Source organism: Heloderma suspectum, chromosome 2, assembly GCF_057233095.1.
Source record: "Heloderma suspectum isolate Gila_16-S chromosome 2, 16-S_ref, whole genome shotgun sequence".
NCBI lineage: Eukaryota > Metazoa > Chordata > Lepidosauria > Squamata > Helodermatidae > Heloderma > Heloderma suspectum.
In genome coordinates, this window is record NC_139459.1 from 246931976 (window position 1) to 246957415 (window position 25440).

General features: G+C 44.2%; 1 long non-coding RNA gene across 1 annotated transcript; it reads left to right on the top strand.

The window, feature by feature from the left end:
• The first annotated feature begins 414 nt into the window (after nt 1-414).
• On the top strand, nt 415-25111 carry LOC146354352 (uncharacterized). Its single transcript, XR_014787422.1, has 4 exons — nt 415-506; nt 17914-18018; nt 20758-20830; nt 23477-25111. It is a non-coding gene; the product is annotated as an uncharacterized LOC146354352 (long non-coding RNA).
• The last annotated feature ends 329 nt before the right edge of the window (nt 25112-25440 follow it).

Below are 25440 nucleotides of genomic sequence, written 5' to 3' on the forward strand. Positions count from 1 at the left end.
GCAACAAGAACACTTTTTCCCCACGGAGATCCACCAGGATCAAGAGTGCAACTGCAGAAGACCTCAACTGCAAATGTCCTCATTTGTCACACATTAGTGAAAGCCTCTGCTATCCTCACTGATGCATGCTAGGGAAGAGGATCAAGGTTTCACACATGTACACTGTGTACAGAGCACCAACTGAAAAATCAATGTCAGAAAGCCAGGTCAAGATTCCAGAAGGTTGTCCCTCTGGGTGTTTCTTTGCTTAACTGGGACAGCCACCAACATTCAGCCAAAACCAATATTTTGGAGGCCAGTTAAACAATACAGACGTTTCATTTTGCTCTGCCCTTGTTTGCTGCCAGTTTCATGCCTCTTGGGTCTAACGTTTCTCAACAGGCTGTTTCACTAGGACGTTTCTTCCCCCCCCCCCTTCTAATAATGAAAGGACTGGAGAAGCTATGAGGAACTGCAATCTTGGAACAACAAGGAAGAAAGGACCGTGTACTAGCATAGAGGGAAAGGTAAGACAGTAATACCTCTGCCATCTCCTTGGCTGGGACCAACACCCCCTTTCCTCCCAGAAGATTTCCACCTGATCAGATAACTATGCAGTATTATGTAAGAACCGGTACCTGATTTTGCTTATTTTCCTCTTCCCTTCCCTCTCCCTTATTCCTTTTGTATTCTGTTTATCAGACAGCATGCCATTATTTTAAATGATAAACTACCTTGATTGCTTTGACAATAAGTTGGTATATAAATGTGGTAAATAAATTGAAAAATGCCAGTGGAATGAGCTCATCTACTGTCTCTTAATGGTTTCTTTGCCAATGGTACTGGCCTCTTTAAAAGGCAAGGGCATTGAAGGTATATGGAGATGTTATCTCATTACCCCAGCTGAAAGCTTAGAGCAGGGCTGGGGAACATGAGGCCCTCTAGATGCTGCTGGACTACAACATCTTTGATTATTGGCTATGCTGGATGGGGCTTATGGGTGATGGAGTCCAACAACAGGCAGAGGGCCACAGGTTCCCCACCCCTGGTCTAGAGACTCATGCATTTCTCTGCCTTGGACACAGGATGGTTGTAGCAGCTACATACTATACTAAGCTTTTCTACACGAGGCATGGATTGTGCACTCGTGATTCCTTACTCACGATTGCTTATGGGCTCATTAGATGATGACGTGATCCTCCAGTTTCACTTCTATTTTTTAAGAGCGCTTTCCCATTATTTTTAGAGCTGGGAAAATGGGGTATTATTTCTGAAAGTGAAAGAAAATGTAGTTTCCTACTTGTGTATTTGTGCTATTCTGCTATAGCACAGTGCCACCCTGAGGTTATGTAGTGGAAAAGCAGGAAAGGGAAAGCTCTTTGTGTAGAAGTCGGATCTCAAGTCTGCAACAAAACCAAAAGTAGATGCAACAATTAACAGCCTTGTGTAGAAATGCTCACTGCCTCTTGAATAACACCTGCCTGTTTGGTACCTATTCCTCCAGAGACTCAGGACTTTTCCAGATAATCCCTTTTTATTGCAAGAATATGCACTGGGTGGGGGAAGGCTAACAGAGATCCATTGTAGGGGATACAGACATGTCTCTTCTGGAGACCTTTCTCTGTATCCAGCCAACCTCTGACATGTGTATGTGTTCAGTGAGAAATTCAGAAAGGGCCTTCTCAATGGTTGCACCCAGACTTTGGAGCTCCCTACCAAGGGAGGCTCATGTAGTCCCCTGACTTGATGGCCCTCCATGGCAGACAAAAACTTTGCTTTTTTAAACAGGTGTTTGGCTTATTGGGCTGATTTGTCCCCCCCCCCACTGCTCTGTGTTTTAATCTTTATTTTTAACCCAATTATGTGTTTAACTAGCTGCCATTTTTATCTGCTCTTACTGTGATGGTTTTTTACTTGTTATGTGGATTGTTTTTTACAGTGAGCTTTATTTTTGTTAGTCACCTTGGACATTTTTTTATGAAAAGTCAGGGTATAAATGTATCAAACAAACAAATATTAAGGTACTCCGTCTATGGCAGGGAAATCACATTTCCCCCAGCACTCCAATAGCAATGTTTTGCTGCTACAAAATTGCAATTATCCTCCATCTACCAGTTATTTATTTATTTGATTTGTACCCTGCGGCTTTCAGATAGAGTGTAAAGTTTACAGTGTAAATGTAAAGTGTGGTGGGAAGCTTTGTGACCATAACACCCCTGGTGACTGGCAGTGTTGGACCTTCTATGAGATAGATCAGGGGTGGGTAACCTCAGCCCTGCGGGCCAAATCCAGCCCTCTTCGGGTCCCAATCTGGCTCTCCGTGATCCCCCAGAAGGCCACACCCCTTCTCTGCCCCACCCTCTTTCCCCCAAAGGTGCTTAGTGGTCTCCTGGCTTTGGGTGCAGTATTTTCCCCATTCTAGAAAGTTCAGATGCCACTCCTAAGTCTTTCTTATTGGCAGAAAGAGCATGAGGACGCAGTGCTAAGGGGAGTAGGGATGTACGAAAGGCACTTACCTTTTCGAAGGGTGACATCCGCGGTGGGGGGAGGCGCTCTGTCCCTCCCCCCGAAATTCTCTCCGGCTGGCTCCACTCCGCGGAGATTCTGAGGAGCCGCCGGACGGGCCGCCCGCAGCCGGATATCCAGCTGCTGGGCAGCCTGCAGGGACGCAAATGGCGGCTGCCGTAGCTGCCACCATTTGCGTCCCTGTATTTTGCCATGATAGGCTATGTAAATATTTACGTAGCCTATCACGGCAAAAAAAGAGAAAAAAACAGTGGACGCAAATGGCGGCGGCTACGGCAGCCACCATTCGCGTTCCCTTTTTTTTGCTGTTTTAGCCTACATAAATATTTACGTAGGCTAAAAAGGCAAAAAAAGAAAAAAAAGAAAAAAAAAGGAATACAAATGGCGGCTGTCATAGCCGCCACCATTTGCATCTGCTGTTTTTTTCTCTTTTTTTGCCATGATAGGCTACATAAATACTTACGTAGCCTGTCACAGCCTCCGAAGGGACGCAAATGGCGTCCCTGCATTAGCCGTAATAGGCTACTTAATTATTTACGTAGCCTATCATGGCTATAATGAGGAAGTGAATGGCAGCAGGTAAGTGCTCCATTTCGCGCGCCTTTCGTGGGGTGCGGGGGTGGGGGGCTTCGTTCCACCACGGATTTCGGGGATATCCGAAGATCCATGGCGGAATTCTCTGACATCCCTAATGAGGATAGTTGGCTGCCTCCGAACTCACGGGTGACCGACTATCCAGTGTACGGTGGGTGGATCACGGAAGGGATCCCTTCTCCTCCTCGCTTCAGCCACTCTGCAGTTGCAGCTAGATGGCCGATTTCAGCTGCCTAGCCAGAGTGGTTCAGAGCAAGGGGGGAGACTGGACTGCACAAAGGAAATGTTGTACCAGTGCTTCTGCCATCCCCTCCCCTCCCCGCCCCCAGGAACGCCCCCTTTCCCCCCACTTTGTGCCCCTCTTACGAGCGCAGAGCCAGGGACAAACTGCGCTGCCTACAAGGTGGTGGGGGATGGGGTGGGGAGACGGTTTCCTGGCAACTGTCCTCGGAGCACTGGGTCTGAGGTCGGTTCCCAGGAAATGAAAAATCTTATGGCTGTCTAGCAGCCACAGGATTCCACCCTTAAGTTACAATATGCTGGTATTTTTGGACCCATCCCTTTTGCCTTTGGAACCACCCCCTTTGCCTTCAGCCTGCCCACTACTAGAATGGGCCAGAGAACCTCTCTGACATTGGATTCGGCCCCCAAGGTGAAAGAGGTTCGCCACCACTGAGACAGATAGTTTAGATCAAGATCTTTAGAGGCAGAGGGCTCTCCTGCTGTACCAGTCACCAATCCACTGTGTGAGTATTCATTTATTTTTTTTTTTAAAAAAATAGTGAATATAAGCCAATGTACCTCACCTACATCAGCAATACTCCTGCAATGTCATGGACTGCCCCTCCTCCTTTTTCATTTTTAGTTTTTCATTAAAAAAAAAAAAATTAGGCTGAGAAGGCCGTGCAGTTTCTATAGCCCTGTATATGCGGTATTCACATGTAGGGCAATCATGTGCAGCCAGAGGAAAAGGGGCACCCTGCTGACCCCACCCCCAACATCTCCTAGACTAGCACTCCCCCCAACCTCTTGTTTTGACTGCAGGGGGCTGGACTGTGAGCTCCACTCCTCCAGCTATACATGAGTGCCCCACATGTGAATAACATGTTCTTAGGGCTAAAGACTCCTTCACTTGCTTGCTTGCAAGTGAGGTTGACAAAATTCTGCAAGGAACAGTTCACACCCCCACCCCCTGAATCTATATTCTATCATGCGTAGGTTGGATATGGTGCAATGAGGACTTGGAGCTTTTCTACATGAGGCTGTTAATGGGCAGTTAATCCACTGTATCTGCTTTTGGTTTTGTCACAGAATTGAGATCCAAGCACTACATGAGGAGCATTTCCTTTCCTGCTTTTCTGCTCTATAACCTCTAGGTGGCACTGTGGTATAGCAGAATAGTGCAAATACACAAGAGGAAATTGTGCTTTCTTTCACCTTCACAATTAAATGCCACATTTTCCTTGCTCTAGAAATACATGCCAAAAGTGCTAGTTAGACACAGAAGCGTAACTGGAGGGTCACAAAGCCCTAAAGAACCCATAAACAACTGTGAGTAGGGAATGACGAGCACACGATAAATGCCTTATGTAGAAAAGCCCTTGGGGAGTGGGAGGAGGGCTGTGGAAAGCAGGAAAGAATGCAGTTGAGGACTTGAGGCGCATTTTGCAAGATCATATGGATAAGTCCTTATTTACTCATCCACTGAGCATTGTGGATTTCTATTTCTACTTTGGTTTCTCTGTTAACATGGTTCAAAGATGGAAGCCACATCAGGTTCTTATTCCCCACATTTGGTTCCTCCCAGAATAGAATATTTTCTCTTAAGAACCATCAGCAAGAATCCCGCCCCACACATCCAAATGTTATATAATGCAAGGCTTCCAGTTTATTTCCGTAAGTTCAGCTATGGCCCCTGAACTCAGTGACTTCAAGTCTAACGCATAGAACATATATTGTGGAAGAAGGTGGCATCTGTATAAAAGTTTGATAGTTCAAAAATGCCAAGGCTCTGCATGATGCATTGGGGCTGCTATGAAATAGTTTAAACAATTTAATATACTTTGGGCCCTGGTTTCCTCCAAGGGGTGGGGCTTGGAGGCTCCACATACTTGATTTAATACATGCGTCTCACCATAGGTTAGCATTATTTAACCAGAGAAGAGGTGTTTTTTCTACACAGTGACTACATAAAGTCCACCTTTATGTTCCCCTCTCCTCCACCACCAAAAAACATTATCTAACGCCCTCTGCAAACCAAAGAAAAGCCAATGTGTCCCTCTCCCAAGCAACCGCCCTTCTTATGTCCTCAAGCACCAGTTCCTACTTGGAGCCCTCCTTACCTGGGAGTAAACACCACTGGAGTGGATGTGACTTACTTCTGAGTAGGTTAGGGGAGGCTGGGCTATACCATATCATACATCTCCATGGCCGTGCAGCTGTGTGTCAAATAAGGAACTGGGAACCACCTGCAGCCTCGTTATGTGCCCTAATATCATGACCACTGGCATTAGAGACCACAAAGTTTCCAAATCCAAACTTTCAATTTTGGGGTTAATTTTTAACCACCATTCAAGATCTCCCAACTTTCAGTATTGCTCTTCCCTGAATGCTTCATACTTACTCCTAACAAATACCATACAAGGTGTTATTTCCTTCAGTCTCAACATGTTAAGATAACAACATCTTTGGCAAGACATGAAGTTTGCCTTCCACTGTTTCCCGCTCCCCATCGTTGTCACTGTGTGTCGTGCCTCAGCAGAACTCATCAAAATGACAGTACGTGAATGTGGCTTCTTAATGTATTTTTTTTGCCCACGCATACATGAATGGATTTTCCTTTATGACTGAAACAATAATTGATTTGAAGAAAAAATGCCTCATAATTCTGATCAACGTTGTCCTTCAACAGCATTTCTTGCGACCTTTAATATTCTGCTCAGTGATGGGAAGGTCAGAAACAGACATTCTGTAAAATTTACTAAAGTCAGTGAGTTTGATATGATAATGATAGCCTCTTAAATGAAAGCAACACAACAGCAGCAGAAGTGGCAGGATAAAAGTATGTTCTTTCAGGCAACGTGCCACATTATCCTACGCAAATCTACTCAGAAGTTAGTCCTAGTGAGTTCAATGGGACCTACTCATAGATAAGTGCGCAAAGAATTGCAGCCACAGTGAAGTTATCTCCTCTTGTACTACCTGCTGTAGTAGAACTCTGCCTGAGCTTGAGTGCAAACATTACATGGAATTCTGTTCTTCTTTCCTCTGTGTTTTGGCTGTTGCTGTTTTTAATCCAAAGTAGTGTGCAAATCTGAGTGGAGGAACAGCATGTGAGACAGGCTCCACTTAACTATTTCCCCACCAGTCCCATTTCAGATTACAATCACACTCCCCAGGCTGTTCTTTTCACTCATGAGGTAGGTGGAGACAGAGATTCCTGACAGCTTCCTTGTATCTTCCTCCCATGGGTAAAATCATAACATGGGGAGGGTGATTTTCAGGGCCAGCTCTAGGTTTGTGGGGGCCATTAGCAAAGAGCCCTCTCATGGCCCCCCTCTGCCATGACCTCCAGCCTTTGGACTTTCCAGTGAGCAGCAGAAGATTCCGATGCGGACAAGGCACAGCCTGCTTCCTCAGCAGTGTGTCAGTCAGTGCCTTCTTCAGGGCCCTCCCAGTCAGAGGATACAGTCCTGCCATCACCTTCTGGCTCAGAGGATGAGTCCCAGCAGAAATTCCACCTCCTCCGTTTCACGGAAAATCTCAGGTTACAAAATCAGGCAAAGGCCCTTTAACAGTCCAGTCAGCTCCTTCTGGAAGGGTGGAGCTGACCACACTGCAGGCCTTGTCAACCTACATCAGGCTTCCATTGGCTCAGGAGGATGTTAGCTCCCTGCTTAGCTAACATCCTCCTATTGCTCTAATAGGAGAGAGTTCTAACCAGCAGGACTCACTATCCAAGGTCCTTTTTTCTTCATGCCTTGAAGCTTCCCCTGTGAGCCTCCGCGGCCCTCTTCCTATGTGGGTGAGCCCTCGGGCTCACCTGGCAGCAGCAGTGTTCTGAAGCATGCTGGGTCTGAGAGCTGCCATTTTAGTTTTCCACAATGCACCTCACTCCAGATCGGAGTGCTGGATTTTATATTATTTCTTGAAAAGGGGTTTGCAGGGCCATCATCAGTGGAGGGCCCCCGCTGAGGCACTTGACTGCTGGCAGCTGCCTGAGAGTACCGTGTGCTGATGCCAGGCTTCATGATTTTGAGCTGAAAACAGACTAGGAAATAATTAAGCAGCCTCTCTTCTCTCTTCCCCTCCTCCGCCCCACCCTGCCCCACCATCCATGCAGCTTGCCCAGGCCACTGTGGATTTTTTTAAAAAACGCAGAGGAAAGAATCATGGAAGTCTGCTTAACATGTATGTTGTACAAAGGTGTCCCTAGAACCCCCAAATTAGATGCGAGAGTTCTGTGATTGGATCTGCTTACTTCTGATTTATTTATTTATTTATTTATTTATTATATTTCTATACTGTCCAATAGCTGAAGCTCACTGGGCAGTTCACAACAGTTAAAATCGTTAAATACAGCACAACAAAACATTCTATGAGGGAGCAATTCTACGGCCACTAGACACTGTCTAGAGGACCATAGGATATGCTCTATTCTGGGAACCGATCCCAGAGCCCACACTCCAAGGTCGGTTCCCAGAAATCCGATTTCCCCCCTTGTCCGCGCTGCCTTGGAGGCAGCGTGGAGAAGCCCCATCCTCCACTCTCGGAAGATGAGTGCGGAGCAACTGAAAAAGGGCAGGGCTGGGGGGTGTTCCGGGGCAGGGAGAGCGGAGCTGTGCGTCCAACACATCCTATGTGTCGTACAGCAGCTTCCTCTCCCAGCTGGCCCCTCGCTACTAGATAGCCGAAAACATCCGTCTAGCAAAAAAGAGCAAGGCAGGAGAGGCATGGAGGGAACAATCCCCCCCGTGCCTCTCCTGCCTTGCTTTGGATAGGCGGTCGCCTCTGAAGTCGGAGGCGGATGCCTATCTACTTAGGATTGCGCCCTAAGACTTTAAAATTTTAAAACTACAGTTTAAATACCAGCAGCAGTGTAACAATTAAATATACAGTAACAGATCCAAAAACAATAGAGACACTGAAATACTAAAATGCCTGGGAAAAGAAGATAGTCTTCACTTGGCACTGAAAGGACCACAATGTAGGCACCAAGGGAGGCGCTCTGGGGAGCTCATTCAATGACCAGGTTGCCACAGCAGAAAAGGCCCTCTCCTTAGTAGCCACCCATATCACTTCATGTGGCGGGAGCACCTGGAGAAGGTTTAAAGAAGGGTTTATTTGGTTAAAAGTAGTTGAGCATGGCTGATTTGGATTGTGGCCATAATACTGAGCAGGACTTTTAAGAACCCTTTCCCCCATACTATTTCCCTGGCTTAAATTGCTCTCCCCTCCCTACATCCAGAAGTTGCTAATATGGCTTCCCCCAGGAGATCCAGTCATGGTTAATTCACATCACATCTAGTTTGTTTAAAGCAGATAGAAAAGTCAGATGGGATTCAAAGAAATAGTTTAGGCTCATGCAAGGCACGTGCTATCCCAGTGGAACTTTTGACTGCTTATGAATTTGAATTGCTGATCCCGCCCTCGCCATGCTTTTTGGAACTCACCTCAGTTTCAAAAATTGTTTGCCATGTAGCATGGAAGATGGGGTTGGGTGCTACTGCTCAAGAAAACAAGTCTAAAATTCCCGTAGGCCACGTCTAAAATATATGAGAGGTGGTACCAGTTGGGCCCAGGGGAAGAGGCAAGCATATAGTCAGTGGCAACTGCAGCAAGGAGGAGCAGGCGGAGGTGGATCTATGGGGGGGGGGGGCGCTGAAAGCATCCTGACCATAAGCCCTCCAAAATCTGACACTGGCACTGTATGGAATGCTTCACCTCACTCTGAAGGAACAAGTGCACCTTTCTGCTCTCTTATTCTGAGATTCTTGTGACCTGACCTGAGCGGAAGAAATACCACTGGAAAATTCAATGTGAGGGGATAGCTTTGGAATGGGTTTGGTGATCTGCCATCTCAGAAAAAAGAAACCCCAAGCCCCATGCCCCTTAGGAGCTATGGGGAACAGATACACGAGAAGACCGGTTTGCGTATTCAACCTTCAGTGTCTTTGAGGCAACTCATACCAATTAGCATGATGCCATCTCCCATCACTAGCTGATAAGCCAGCTGAATCCCCAGGCTGCCAAGCAACCAAATGGTCTGGACCATCTCTGATCTGCTGGGGTGTATGGCCAGTTCTGCAACAGCAAGCAAACTGTGTGACAAACAGCATTGACATTTGGAAGGGTTTTTTTAACAAAACATCTTGGAATGGAAGCCTATAAATGGTCAAGCAAGCAGGTCTCCAGCCACAGGGAGTCAGTTTTAAGTAGCTGGTCAGATCAGAATCAGTTGCCAGAGGACCTATGAGAGCTCTCCTGGAAAAATTCCAAAGCTCAGTGGAGTCCTTAAGCTGCACCTGATTGCCAGACTCCTCTACCTCAAGTGAAGTTGAATGCCATGTAAAAGACCACCACTCTGGCTAGCAGCCAGGATCTGTGCACTGGTGCCAGTCAATGGCCTCAGATTATGTTCGCTAGTGCCTTCAACCCAGAAGCGTACAACCCTGGATGGTGGTTTGGCCAATTTAGACTCTTCAGGCCTAACAGGCCTGAGAGCAGCCAGTCTCAAGTTCAGTCAAAGGAACTTAGGAAGCTGCCTTATATCAAGTCAGACCATTGGTCCAAGTAGCGCAGCACCGTCTACACTACACTACTCTGTACGACACTGTTCTGCACAAGGTTAGTCTTGAGAAACCACCATGGGTTGAAAGTGAAAAAAGAATGGAGTTATGTGGGACTGTTAACAGTGCAGTTTCCAATAATGTGTACTCTGTAAAAGTATTGTTGAAACTGGGATCTCCACAAAAGAGGGAGATTTAACAGCAGAATTTAATGTTACTAAAATCCCAGTACAAGTTCTTGTTTTTCTATTTCAATTAGTATTACTACTGTTTGGACCTGATATTAGTACTCTTAGAAGTATCTTGTGAGTATTTCTGTGCAACAATTACTACTTCTCTTCCATTCCAACTCATTCATATTATTCTGTTCACCTTCTCCAATGTACTATCTTATGAATTTTACAACACTTGAATATGTGTAGTTGAGGAGGTATTAAAGAAATATGTTACTCACCAACCAACTGCTGCTGACCATACCTTCTGCTAATTAATTAATTTTGGAGATAACTGAAATGGGCAAATTGACTGATCTTGTATGTAGAAGAAATAGACATATTCCATTAGTGTCTTTGCTATATAATGTCACTCAATGGAATTTAAAAATCCTAAATATTGCTGTATGATCCCAGAGGAATCAGGATTCACTGCTAGTTGTGGTAATGTAAGATGACACGAAAGTGTCTTGAAGAGGAGCTGGGGTTAACACTATGGCAGACAAGCATATATGGGACTCATTCACTCTGCTTTGGGGTAGGAGTAGGGATGTGTGGCACTGGGAATCTGTTCTGTTTAAGCCCAATGGGATTCCACAGTGTTTACATTGCAGTAAGCAGCAGAAGACTTTAGCAGATTCCCCCCCCCCAATTTCAGAAATGTTTGCGCATTTTTTCCAGCTCCTGCCATTTGCTTAAATGGTACTTTGTGCAAATTGGATTTGGGGGTGGGGGTCGGGGATCTTTAAATTTGTGCAAATAGGATTGTAATTTTTAAAATATTTTTTAAATTGGCAGTCTTGCACAAATGCACATGATCGCAAGTCCGCCTGTCCATTATGTAGCCCTGCAGTAAATATTCTTGTCAATTTCATCCTCTCCACACACTACTTAGTTTAGCCCAGCAGACTGAGCAGAGCCATATTCCCTACTTCTCAAATTACTTGTCAATTTCACCCTCCACTTGCAAGCAAAAGGGGTGAGAAATTGACACGTTATGACTCTGCGAAGTAGTGTGTGGTGAGGATAAAACTGACAAAGATATTTACAAGAGGGGAATTTGCCTCTGCAGGGCTACATAGTGGACAGGTGGATTTGCGATGGTGCATACTTCTGCAAGTTCACCAATAAAAAATATATATATATTTAAAAATTACAACCCAATTTGTGCAAATTTAAAGATTAAAAAAATCAATTTTGTACAAATTGCCACCATTTAAAAAACAAACAGAATCCACGTTTTGGCTCAAATCGCTACAGATCAAGTCAACACCAGTGGGGGAGAATGGAACAAAAACTGCTAGGGCTGAACCAGAAAATCCATCAAGTTCTTACACACACACACACCTCAAACAGAATTTTCATACATTCTTGGGTAGGAGAGGTAGTGCTTGGGATCCTTGGGGTAGCGGGGCCATCACAGAACTTACTGCCATTCTGTGAGGACTCGAAATACTTTTCGCCACAGATCCTTATTTCCATGCAGAGTAGCTATACTTGATCTGGAGAGGTTAGACTTAAGGGAGAATGCTTGATTTGAACCTGAGATCCTGACTCCTTGCCTCACAGGTTATATGGTTGTGTGCCTGTTATTTTCTGTCATTGTTCTGCATATGACCCAGGTGATTTAAGAAGCAATTCTTCCTTGATGGTGTTTCTTCATATTCCCATGAAACCGATGTGATACTACCTGACCATGGTTTTGAGAGTTGTGCCATACACTCTTATGACATGCTGCCTATTCTTCAAAGGTCCCAATGGCCTGCTGCTTGTCTTTTATAAAACTCTTGCTTTCTATTCTTTCTGGACATGACCTATAAATAGCCTGGAATGGCTGGCTGCTGCTATGACATTTGTCTATCTGGGAAGGTGTATACAGTTTCTGTGCTGGACTTGGATTCTGAAATTAACCCAGCCAAGAAAAAAGTGCAAGGTTATATAAGCAAAGAGAGGCAGTAAGTTTACTTTTGGGAAGTCAAAGAGGGGTGTTGTGTAAGATAAGGGGCATTGACCTAAGTCACATAGCTGCCTTCAGATCACCAAAATGGTGTCCCACACAGTTTTTTGTCTTTTTGCAGTTCAACTCCTCCAGAGAGGCTAGTTGGTATATCTCACACATTGTTCACACAGACAACAGACATTGGATACAGGATCGAATATTACCATCTTTTGATTCAACCTGCTAGTCATTCCCAAGAAAACAATGCCCAAGGGTTGTCTTGAATGGAGGTGGTATAATTGGTACACCAGAAATGAGGCAAGGTAGACATGAAGATTGGCCTTGTCTGTTCACCATGTAGCCTCTGGCATGCAGGTGTTGTGGATCACTTTATGGTAGGCCTGGATCTTATGCCTGCCAAAGACTGTATCCACATCCTGTTTGGTTGTTGTTGCTGTTGTTGCTGTGTTAAGACAGTCTGAGGACCAGACGTCTTCAAAAGGAGAGTGTGGTATGATTGCAGTTTGGACAGGAGGGGGTTATTGGAACCAGAATTGGTTTCACTGCCAGAATGGCCCTGGCAAAGGTTGCAAGTAACTCCTTTATTAAGGAAATTGCATGTAAATTGCCCAGAATGATGAGGAAATAGCTGGAGACACCTCTGGAAGGTGAGAGCCATGGTTACTCTGGCTGTTTACCCATTTCTTCACTTTGACATTCTGTTTCTGGACTGTACAACTCCAACTACAGGTGGAGGAATTAAGTGGTTGAATCCAACAAAACAGTAATTGTCTGAATCCAAAAAAGTAGTAATTATCTGAATCTGTCCTCTTGCAAAGACAATGTGGTGTCATTCTCATTGCTTTATCAACAGAGGGGTGTGTGAAGTGGTATCTGCCCGTTTAAATAGCATGGTTGTATTATAGCCCCCCACAACCTCGCTTTTTCCACAGCTCTATTAGTATTCAGCTGAAGCTCAATTAAAACCAGTGAGTTTCTGCCAGTCTTACACACTGGCACAAATTTCTGTTAGTTTCTCAGACAACATTATAGTCAGACCAGCAAGGGATGGGGGGAGGAACAGAGAAGAAACAGGAGGTTCTCAGAACATGGCATGTGCTTCCAGATGAGGTTTTCATCATGTAACCACCCTGCCTTATTCACAGAATTTTATGGAGGGTTCAGACTATGTTATCTTCTACTTGTAACCCTCCCATGTTTTCCCACTGCTGCTTCTGTCTTTTTTCTTTCCACAAAAAAATCTGGGAAGAAGGAAAAGACAGAGTAGCTGCACAGTGTATTTTGATTAGGGGTGGTAGGAGCCTTCAGTCTGGAAGCACTCAGAGCCTCTTGCACCATCTCCAAATGAGCAGATAGGGAGTCTAATATAGTTATTCAAGCCAGTAGGAATGTTGGGACAGATCATGGGTGGACAGGCCATTAACTGGACCCAGGAGGGAGAATGGCCCAGAGCCTGATGGGTCACTCCCTGTAGTGCCACCATTAGCTGGAAAGTTGATTCTCTTCTCCTTCCTTTAATGCATATTAAACTGCCTGTAGTAACTTTTCCCTCCATCTGCCAAAGCTCTGAAACAACAGACTTCAGGCTTGCTGGATTTACTTTGCTGTTTGCTAGAACCCAGAGATTCACCAAGTGGAACCTAGTGCAAAAAGACATACACTTAGAATTAAAGAATTCCGAGCCCATGAATTTCTGGGCTTAGAATTCCTTACCAAATTCAGTACCAAAACTGAGTGGGCCTCACAGTCCTTCCACACAAACGTTCAGTCTTGTTTACCCCAAGCTTTCTTCATTTCAGCAGTATAATTCAGGGTGTGGGATCATTTTGTCACTGCTATTATTAAACACTCAGGAGTCAGACTGGGCCAATGTGAAGGGCCACATACCCTGGCCTATACATCTTCTACAGACCGGAAACCAGGGCTGTCATCCAGGTTACGCATGGTCATGCACCTGCTGAGGGCCCACGCCCCAGCAGGGCCCACTGCGCAAGCCCCCTGGCGTTGTTCTTCCTCCTTATCATTGCAACCTGCTTGTTTCCCTGTCTCTCACTCTGGTCCAGACAATGGTGGTGGTGAGAAAGAGGAGCAGCAGGTGCCATGGCCTCCTTGCTCACTGGCTCTTTGCCTGTCAAGCAAGCAAGTGGTGGCAATGATGAGAGAGAGGATGAGGAGCGATAGCGGCTGGTGGTGATAAAGGCAGCAAGAAGGTAGACTCACTGAGGAAGAGGGCCCATTGATGGTGTCTTGCCCAAGGGCCCTCAAACACCAGGACCTGGCTTGGAGTCAGAAATCCTTGCTGTAGTACTGCAAATCACTCAGATATACCACCACTAGATCCAAATCTACCTTTTGCCCACCTCTTTTTTAAGACACCCATTACATTCTAGGTTTCTATTTTATAACTACGTTAGGTAATATGTTGATTCTGGCAGGGAAGAGATGCACTGTATATTCAGTTAGTTGATTTAAATATCTTGCCTCTAAAGTGGCATCACTCCCAGGAAAGCCACATTGCAAAGTTTCTTTCCTGCCCAGGAAGCATGAACAACTTCCATTCAGACAGTTTACTGGGTGATGCCAGTGCTTTTGTCCTGCTCCTGGCTGGCAGTTGGCTCTTATGCCAGTTCTTGATAGAAGGTGTGGATGGGGAAAGCCAGAGAGAAAAGACCAGCAGCTATTTCATTGGGGACAGAAACCTAAATGGAAGCTTAATTAAAAGAAACATTTGTGCTTGGCTCTGTACCAGCCTTATGATGGCATATATAATCCAGACAGGACAAGCAGCTTCAAGCTTGGCAACCACCATTTATAAACAGAAAGTGTTTAAACAAACAATATGCCTTAAACATTGCCCATTAATGCCCACAAGCCAGCAGAATAATAAAAGAAGGAAGCCAGAGAATAAGACCCAACTCTGTCTGTCCTAGTCCCTCTCATCACTACAGCACTGTACATCTCCTCTGGTTTTCATCCCACATCAACAAAATGATGAAACAAAACACATGCACAAAATAGCGGCATGAGAGAGGCTCCAAGGTACTTTTAGCATCATGTGTGGAAGTGGCTTGAGCTTCTTAGCCCCCTCCTTTAAATGCTGCTACAATATGGTGGGAAGAAATAAGACAAACATGTATGGAAGTATTGCTCCTACATTGTGCAAAGGAACAGCAAAGTCTGTTTCTAACTGGAAGTGTAAATCAGGGACAATTCCTGGGAACTGAGCTGAATTCACAAGAAAAGGACAGGAAGACCTGGGGTGTTTCCATGCTATTGCCTTCACTTTGTTTGCAACTTTGTTGCAATGTTGTTTCTCCAATTGCAGCTTCTTCTTTTCCAGTTTCCACTTAAAGTCCCGGCTTTTCATCGCTGTAGCCTGGGGCTCTGTGTGGTTTCCACTGAGCTCTAATCAAATTATTTTCTTGATGGCTCTGGGTGGAGTCTGAGTGGAGTCTGGGTTGGGTCTGATTACCTCATCAGCGTTCCCGCCTCCTCAGCCACGTTTCCAGGACAACGGAAGGAGAAGCTAATGGAGGAGTATGGGATTTTTAGAAAGGAATCAGCTTTGCTGTGAAGAGAGGCTTTCCCCCTCTCCCTCCACCTTCCCTTTTCCCCTGAAAGTCCAGATGCACCCGCATTTCAGGAAAAAGCCTCATTGAGCACAATGGGAGTTACTTCCAAGTAGACACGCATATGCTTGTGCTGGGAAAGAGGGCGGGGGGGAGAACACAAAGAGGGAAACTAGCCCCCATTTTAACCCAGTGGACCTCATTGACCACAATGGGAGTTACTTCTGACAAGACAGTAATGGGTTTGTTGTGGGAAAGAGAGTGAAACCAGCCCACATTTTAATGCACAGGATCTCTATACGGAAGCTTGTGGGTTCCCAGTCAACAGCTGGTTGGCCACTGTGTGAACAGAATGCTGGACTAGATGGACCCTGGGTCCGATCCAGCAGGGTTCTTCTTATGTTCTTGGGTATGCTTGCATTTTTGTGACTAAAAATGAAGTTTTCGTACAGCCCTATTGATCAGGCATTCCAAATGTTTTCAGAGGAAAAATTAGGCAAAATGTAAACATCCTTACTTTGTATAACTGAATATATAACATTGCTTGGGACTTAAGTGCCTCACCAACTCACTGACTTATATTTAAATTGTAAGGCATTTTGCCACCAGCTAAAACCCTCAGGTTTTTGTAGACACATAGTTGAAGACACTCTTCCTAGAAAATTTCAAAAGCAGGACACATGTTTCTCCTTCTAAACAAGAGACATGATATACCCCAAACAGATTCTGGTATCTCCATAATAGCTTGACAGTTCATAATAGTTTACCTCATAATACTAGATGAATTAGTACCTCATAATAGTAATTGGGATTGACTGACTTACCCAGACAGTAGCCTCAGATAGAGAAGCAGGATTTGCAGTGGGGCAGCCAAGAAAGTTACTCCTTAAAACACTTCAAGGAACTTGGAGGTTAGTGGATGGACGATGATCTCATAACAGACCAGCACTACTGCACAGAGCATGCCAAGTCATAAATGGGACAGAATGTTGTGCTGAAAGAATTCCATCCATATTGTTACACCTAAATCAGCCTTGGGAAATTTCCAGAAGCAGTCAGGAACGCATTACATATTTGCAGAATGCAAGCTGAATTTAATGAGATACTCTAAATACAAGCCTGAGTCACTGGTTTTAAGCATAAATGTCTGCCATTTAAGACATGATTTTGAGATGCAGAAGAATCAGGCTGAGTGGCAAACTTCCATCACAGTGCACATTAAAATGGCAAAAAGAATTCATAGAACATTATCTATTGAGAAAACTGTATTTAATTACTATTTTGTGGGAAAACATGAGAAAGGACAAACACATACCTTTACTAAACTAAGGATGCTATGAAATGGTTTTTATAAAAGCTAAATCTATTATATACATAGGTTCTAAAGTGTCAAAGTTTTGTAGTGGATTCAAGTTCTGGAATAGACCTGTCTAGGTGATGCAGCCCACACATTTTTTGGAGCAAAACTAACGTCACATCTTTGCTCATGGAAATCCTGCCTGTAATAAATAATTATACTGCAAGAATAACACCAAAGAATTTATGCTAGAGTCCTGGCCCCCAGCTCCTGATTCTCCTGAAGCTTTAAAACCCACAAACAAGCATGAACCCATCTACCTTTCTGAAGCCACTCTCTCCCCTCTTCCTTTCTTGGTATAATTGGAACAAGGTCTTTCAGAACTGTTTAACAACCTGTGTTATGTCTCTGACATCTTTTTATGCCAGGCCTTCCATCAATATGTTGCTGTGGAATTGTATTTGACACAAGGCTCTAATAAGAACTTGAGCACTGTGCGTATGTGATCTCTGTGATTTACAAATTGAATGGGGAGTTGAATATTTATGCACCTCCAAGCATAGGCCATTAGGTTACAAAGAGTTCAAGAAAAATTCCAAAATGCTGAATGAAACGACTGCAGCCTCACATGACCTTGCAGTCTTCTAGGAATAAGATACTGACAGACCAATCCTATACATGTCTGCTCAGAAATAAGTCCCACTGAATTCAATGGGTCTTACTCCTGGACAAGTTGCAGCCTGATTGACCTACGATTATGAGTCAGTGGGTTCTCATTTACTTCCTTCTTGCTTGTAAAGTGCCGTTTTGCCACTGGGCTCCTATTTTTGAAGAACTAGAATTCCACATGGTGCCTCAATCCCAAAATCATGGAGAATGGCGGGAAAGGTCGAGTCTTCCTGTTTATGAACAAAGAAAAGGGCTTCTCTTCCAACTTTTGCCCCACCTTCCCATTTAGTACAATTAATGGCCCTAATTGTTTTTCCAGGCAGCAATGTGAAGAAAGCATTTTCCCCTCTTGCCGACAGTATGAAACAAGGAAGCTATTGGCGAGGATGCAGCAAATGAGGAAATACTTGGACTGGATCCACAGGTTTTGACACGAATTCTCTTTCTCTCTCTGTCTCACCCTCTATGGAGAGATCCATTTTTGGTGTGAGTCGCAATACAGATCTGTTTATGACCTTTGCTCTGAGTTTCCTGCTCAGAAAACAATCATCTACTTGAAACCCTTGGAAGCCGCCCGCTGTAGGTGTGCTGGTGCAATTTGGAGCAGGGAAATGAAAAAGGATAAGCGCCTGTCCACCCTTACCACTTCTCCGCTCCTGTTCACCCCCTCTGGAAGCAGCTTTTGTCTGTTTTCTTTAAGAAGGGCTGTCAAGCGCCATCTACATACATTTGCATGCTCTTTGGGCAGAGTTATTTAAAAAGATGATATAACTTCAAAGACCAGTTCCTGTATTGGCTATTAGTAATTAATATCTATATTTCTAACATAACACTTCAATTCAGCAAAGTACCTTAGACACTTCATTCCTACAACACATATGGCGTAATCTCAGTGGTCAGTTTCCAAAGTCATGACCATCAGTCCCCGTCATGCATTCAAATGGAAGCCAGAAATTCCCATGACAAAACGGGATTCCCACCACCATTTCATTTTATTTATTTCAGGGATGCATATCCCATATGTTGCATATGCCTCAAAGCAGTTACCAAAAATGATTAACAGTTACACCTTAAAAAAACTAAAACAGACCCAGCAAGAGAAGCAAATAACAACAAGCTGGTGAGTAAACATAAAAAAAAAAAAATCACATACTTAAAAGGGAGGGAGGACCAGATATCATAAAAGGCCATCAAATGCCATTAAAAAACCATTTTCTAACAAACACTTGTGAGAGTACTTTACATTGTATGTAAGCTCAAAAATGTATATGTAATGAACTGAATATGATCCCATGTTATTCTGTATTGCTGCATTTTGCGGGTGGGGGAATATATATATATATATATAGAGAGAGAGAGAGAGAGAACAGGATGGGCCCTTGTGTGGCACCTAAACTATTGACACCCAAACAATAGGACCAGGTGGACATGCTTACTAGGGAGGGAGTTCCATAACTTGGGCACCACCACAGAGGAGGCCCTCTCTCTGGTAGCTGCCTACCTTCAGAAAGTACCTGGCCAAGAGCCTCCAGGAAAGTTATGAACTGAGGGGCAGATTTGTCTGCGATACCCCTTCTTATGATTTTATAAATATTTGAATATTTTTATTCAATGATCAATAAATCTGCCAGTTTAAGACCAGAGTTAAGGTGATATCATGTTGGCTCAAGCTCCACCAAGCCAGGAAATTGAAAGCTTAGGCTGATGCCTTCATTGACATGTCACGTGATCAGTGATGCTGTTGTGCAATGTCACAAATCATGCTTGCTTACAACTTGCCCTCCATGCACCAGTTAAAGCTGGGGGTGGGCAGGGCAGGCATCAGTTCAGTGTTGGGCCCTGTTGGGGCAGTAAGACTTTAGCAGCTGGCTAAGCATGCTGTATGCTAACCCCAGGCCAACCATGATGGTCAGATCTTGTATCTGAAGCAAGATCCATCCAAAGAGGTATAGGTCTGTGTAGTCACAGCATGCTGGCTCTAGTTGTTACGGGCCATGGTGCCCTAAACAGCAGGAGAGAGTGGAGATAAGGGAAGGGCCTCTCTTGTTAGTGTTAGTGCTGGCAAGGGAACTCCTAGACTTTCCCTAGCTAGCACTAGCGCTACTGAGGAAAACAGTCCCCTTATCTCTCATCTCTCAGGAGAGATCAGAAATGAAGGATTTCCCTTGCTAGCCCTAACACTAGTGCTGGCAAGGGAAATCCCAGGGTTTCCCTTGCTAGTGCTAACCAGGGAAATGCTGGGCAGGATCCCATGGCTCTGTGGGCCACACTGGACATGGCTTGGGGCCACATGTGGCCCATGGGCCACAGGTTGTACATCGCTGCCCTAAAGAAAAGGAGACATTCCAAGACAGTGGTGGGAGGAATCCAGATAATTGTTAACATTGGATGATTAGGAGTGCTCCAGCCAGAGGGCTTTTAGTGCTATCTGTCAGAAGGCTTTGCGCAGTTATTCCATCTTCTAACAGAATCTTTTTGTTAAGAAAAAGATGGAAGATGAGTGAGAAAACATGGCAGGCTACAAACTGAAGATGACAACGTATACCCACTCACCCACCTCCCAATAAAATTATCTGAATACAGCAGTGCAGTCGCACAACAAAAGTCTCATCTGGAAGCATCTTTTGTTAATGGGGTCTATCACAGAAGGCTGTTTATTTCGCAATTTACTGTGGCTTCTGTTTCCACATTCTAAGCAAAATAAAGTTCAGCTCTTCCACAGAGAAGTTCTCTGCAGCCTTGGGGCACAGAGCAAGTGGCAAATCAGTGGGTCTCTGGAGGGATTCAAGTGTGTGTGTGTGTGTGTGCGTGCGCACACACGCATGTGCGTGCGCAAGCGCGGAAAGCAGCACACGGGGGGAGGGGCTTCGTTGCTGTCAGCCATTTACATGGGAAATCACCAACTTCTTCTTCCTCCCCCGGCCAGCTCTGCGCTTGCTTTGAGCTTCTCTTAGCCCAACCAAGAAGAAAACTCTCCTCCCAGCCCAGGTCAACAGGCAGACACGCTGGAGGAGGCGAGGGGGGAGGGCAATTGTGATTTTCCTGCTCTTCTCAATAACTTCTTCTTCCCAGGCTATATAGTGGAATCACACATTTACACATAGCAATTAAAGTGGATTTACATTTAAACAGTGGATTATCCCAGGCTTGTTTTTGTTTTTAGTGGGATAAAGATCAAATACAGTTGGATGTGCCCTGGAGGTTGACGGTGTCATGTAAATGACCAGCAAACTTCGGTGAGTGACCAATCATGAGTGAACTATAAATGCCTCATGTAAAGACAGCCAATAACTTCATAACTGCTGGCACAACATTTCCATGTAGGACAAAGCATAAACTGCATGTGTCTGTTTCTCTTTGTGTACTTGTGCTGGGAGGCTGCATCCAACCACAGTTCCCCTGTGAATGTATACAAATGAAATACACACCTGTCTGTGTGTGTATGTGTGATTGCTGTTGTCATGCATGACAATCTGACCAACTTTTCTTAAACAGAAATGATTTCATGCAGGAAATATGTAATATCTGAAGTGCCCCTCATTTATATGTTTTTTGTTAGGGTGGGGACAAAACTCTCTTTGGCGAGATTATCTCAAGTGGTGCTTGAACATTCAAAATGCTTCCAAATGCCTTCAAACTCTCAGGGTGAAAGATAGCTTAATACAATTGTGTATAGTTCCACTCCAGCTATTCTTAGAAAATGCCAATCCAGTTACACATCTAATTTATTCAGTAAGACCTGATATGAATCGCAATCAGTTATGTCCCCAGGTTACATTTCACCCTAGGGTATACTTTGTTTTCAACACAGCCACTGAAAAGATTGTTTGCATTTTCTCTAACACCCCCCCCCCCAAATCGTAATGGCATTTGACTTCAAGGCATTTGCTAATAAGTAGCATTCTTATTGCAAAGCCTGGCAACAGACAAATCTTTCTCATTATTAAATTGATTTTCTGCTAAGGCTTAATGAATTACACAAAGTTCCTATATAAGCTGTACCTAAAGGAATAGTAAGGTAAGAAAAGTGTCCACCAAACAAACATGGAAACTGAGAAGTATAAAGGTCATGTATAAGGACTTATCTTGCTCTGCTGGTGCCATAGAATGACAAACATAACACCAGTGGAATATCCTTTATACTGGACTAGTCCAGTATAAAGACTTGTTGTTCAGTCGTTCAGTCGTGTCCGACTCTTCGTGACCCCATGGACCATAGCACGCCAGGCCTTCCTGTCCTGTGCTCTCTCCCGGCATGTGCTCAAGTCCATATTCATTGCGTCGGTGATGCTATCTAGCCATCTCATCCTCTGCCGTCCCCTTCTCCTTTTGCCTTCAGTCTTTCCCAGCATCAGGGTCTTTTCCAGGGAGTTTTTATACAGCACATTCTTCAAATCTCATATCTATTCAAAGTAAACTTAAAATAGATCTGGGCCATGAAACACAGTGACCTCAGAAGAGGCAACCAAGAAACTGGCCTGTTGAACTCTGGGTTTATATAAAACCCAAAAGGGTCAGAGGACCATTAGAGGCTGGGAGGTGAAAGCTCAGAACCAAGTCAGCAGAGACCAGTTACGAAGGGCTGGATGCTGCGCAGTGGAGCTACAGACAAGGTCAGGATTAAGCAAGGACTGAGGTGCTACTAGAGCAGCAGACCAGGAGATGGGATAAGAGTGATATTGCAGGAGTGCAGCTCCTTTCCGAGCTCTTAAATAGCTGGCTTCCTAGTTCTCAACTGAGTCCTCTTAAAGGTGTAATATACACAAAGCACAACATCCTCCTTATCTCTGTAAAACTTATTGTCCTGTATCTGAAGCGATCAGCACCTCTCTGTCAAGATCATTGAGCTTTGCAGCCATGTCAGATTCTGACACTTCTGGTGGTATGCATTCTCTGCTTCTTCCTTGAGATCTGCAGAATTGGTCATGATGATTGGTCATGCAGACATATACATTAGCTAGCCTCAAAGCCAGTACTTTTTCTCTCAGAACACAGTATTGCAATGCTTGCTAGATACTTAGAGTTATTTGATATGGTGGCTGTGCTCAGACGTAACACTAAACCATAATTCAGTGCTACGTGAACAAGCCTCAGCCTTTTGTTCTCCCCTCTGCTTCTCCAGCATGGCCACAAGGAGATCAGAAGCATCCGCTTCGGTTTTCAATAAATCTGTGGACAAACTGTGGTTAGTTTAAACTATGGTTTGTCCAGACAAGCCAAGATCAAACTATGGTTTTTTTATCATAGCTTGTTTGGACAAACCATAAACTAACCGTAATTCTTGGTTCAGACAAAATGGCAATGCTGCTGATCTCCTCATGACCATACTGGAGGAGGAAATGGGAGGGGGAACTACATGAGTCTGAGGCTCATTCAGGTAGCACTGAACTGTGGCCCAGATGTGACCAGTATATATAGCAAGAAATCTGGATTTGCCACTGAACGCACACTCAAAAAGGAGCTGCTTCAAATACCAGTCCTGGATTACTGCATCTGCATGGAAAATGTCAAGTCTAGGTCCCTGCTCATCTGGGACCCCCATTTGCGCCATCATGCAGGTGGAGGGGGAAGAGAATGGACCAGGTATTCCTCCAGCTGCACAGCTGACTGGCCCTAGAGGCTGTGCAGCTGCACAGCATGCTAGGAGCTCCCCTGGGTACCAATCAGCAGTGTTGGTTGGTTCCTGGGGATGGGGCCCTGGGGAGCAGGCCTGGGAGAGGAAGTTTCCTCTATGGTCTGCCTCCAGGGCATATAAGAAGAGCTTCCATGTGGCTCCACCCAGTGCCTGTCTGATTTGGAGATGGACAGGTATGCAATCTCTTAACAGCGTTCTGCATACACTTCAAGCTCAACACATCCTTTCTCTTTTTCTTGTTTCATAGATCTGATACTAAAGACTAAACTGCATTAACTATATAACTTCTGCTACCTCAGTGCAGTACAAAATGAATGCAGCCTTTTAAGTCCATCCCTGAGCGGACATCTCATTCCAAAGAAAATCAAAGCCTTGCAAGTTGTTCGGCTGCTAAAGAAGCTCCATGTATATCCACGCACTGGTAGTCTGCAAATCCCTAGACTTTTGAAACTGCCATAAATCGGGGGGAAATGTATTTGTAGGCAGCTTATCATGGACATGAGGTAAGGGTGCTAATTTAGTTTAATTAATACCCAATTAATATTTAATTAATACCCAAGACTTTTTCCACTTGATGAGCCACTAATAATTAATAGCCCAGCCTGACTTCTTGTAGGTCTACTATTGAGCTACTCCATCAACACATTTCCTACTAAATCCACTGGGATCATGTTTTGGAAAGGAGACCTGGCAGGATATATGTATTATACGCATCTGCTAAAAGTTGATAAATGACTGTTTCAGAGTATAAATTTACACCAATGAAAACCAGTTGTCATTAACAATAGAAGCTTACACATACAAGCTACAGCAATTAATACTGTAAAAATGTGCTGCTACAAACTTTGCTAAACCTGAACGAATAATGAAAACAAGGGTGTTAATTAAACTATATTCTCCTTTGGATGTATTATTATTTTGCTACCACAGTGTTGACTTCATTAAACAATGACTGCCTGATTCCCGAAGGCTACCGACCTTTGCAGACTTGCTTGGCAGCAAGCCCTACACTTACTTCTGAGTAAGCCTGCATAGGATGGGGCTGCACATCTTCTACAACTGTTAAGGTTTACAGTGCAATACTATATGTGTCTACTCAGAAGTAAATCCATTTGGGATCAAAGTGAGTATAGGATAAGTCCCAGGTAGGATTGCTGTCTTAAACTGATCTTGTTTTTTCAAATAAAGGTTCATTGAAATTCATTGCTCATCAGAGACATAAAATTCTGCCATGCCTGATTAAAGCCATGCTTCCTTGAAGACTGCTTTGATAAGAAAAACTCAATTAGATTTAAAATCAAGTTTCTGGCTTCCCATAACAACATTCAATATAAAACATTTCACATGTGTATGATACATATAAGGGGTTCGTATCATGGCTTCCAGTTATTTCTGGAGTAATTCCATAGGTATAATTAAAGTGAAAGGAACAGGAAGATGTGTGGGACTTCCTAGACCAAAAACATCAAGGAGAAAGTTTCTACCCTAGCTTTCTCCATGATGTGCTGGCTTTCTACATGCTGTGAGTTTTTGATGTGGAAATATTAAACATACGGTCCCCCACTTTCATTCTGCCATGGTACATTTCCAGAAAGAATGTGCCATGTGATTTTTCTGAGTATTGGAATTGGCTCTCAGTTTATGGCAGTGTTGGAGATAGAATCGAAGCTCAAATCAGAAATGACTGATCACTGAAGGCTTTGTGCCCTGGAGGGATAAATGGTACCGATTCAACTCTTCTTCCACTTATTAATCGGATCTCAAGTCCTGGGTTGCTCCTATGTGTATCAGTGCACCTAGAATGTCATGCTGAGGAATGCTTTGGATTGGCTACACCCCTTGATTTTCACATATAAAATAAAGAGTTATAGCAGCTTTCAGTAATAACTTGTAGGGCAGTGGCATTTCTTATCTGGAATTTCCCTTAGACTTCCACACCTGGGTGTATTTAGGTCTCATTGTTTGGTTATACTACTTTTTAAAGTGAGATTATTGATCTTCTCCTAACAAAACATTGATTAAGTTGGATTTAGGACCAGGACAGGCAAGGCTTCTATATCCTCTCTTCCCCATCAGCACTTCTCTTACTTCTTGGCCTACATCTCTGGGTCTTATTGTGAAATTATTATAATGGAAAAATGCTAGTGCCTCTGCATGTGTGTATATTCTCCATGGGACTGTCATGACTCCTGCTTCACGAGAACCACCTAA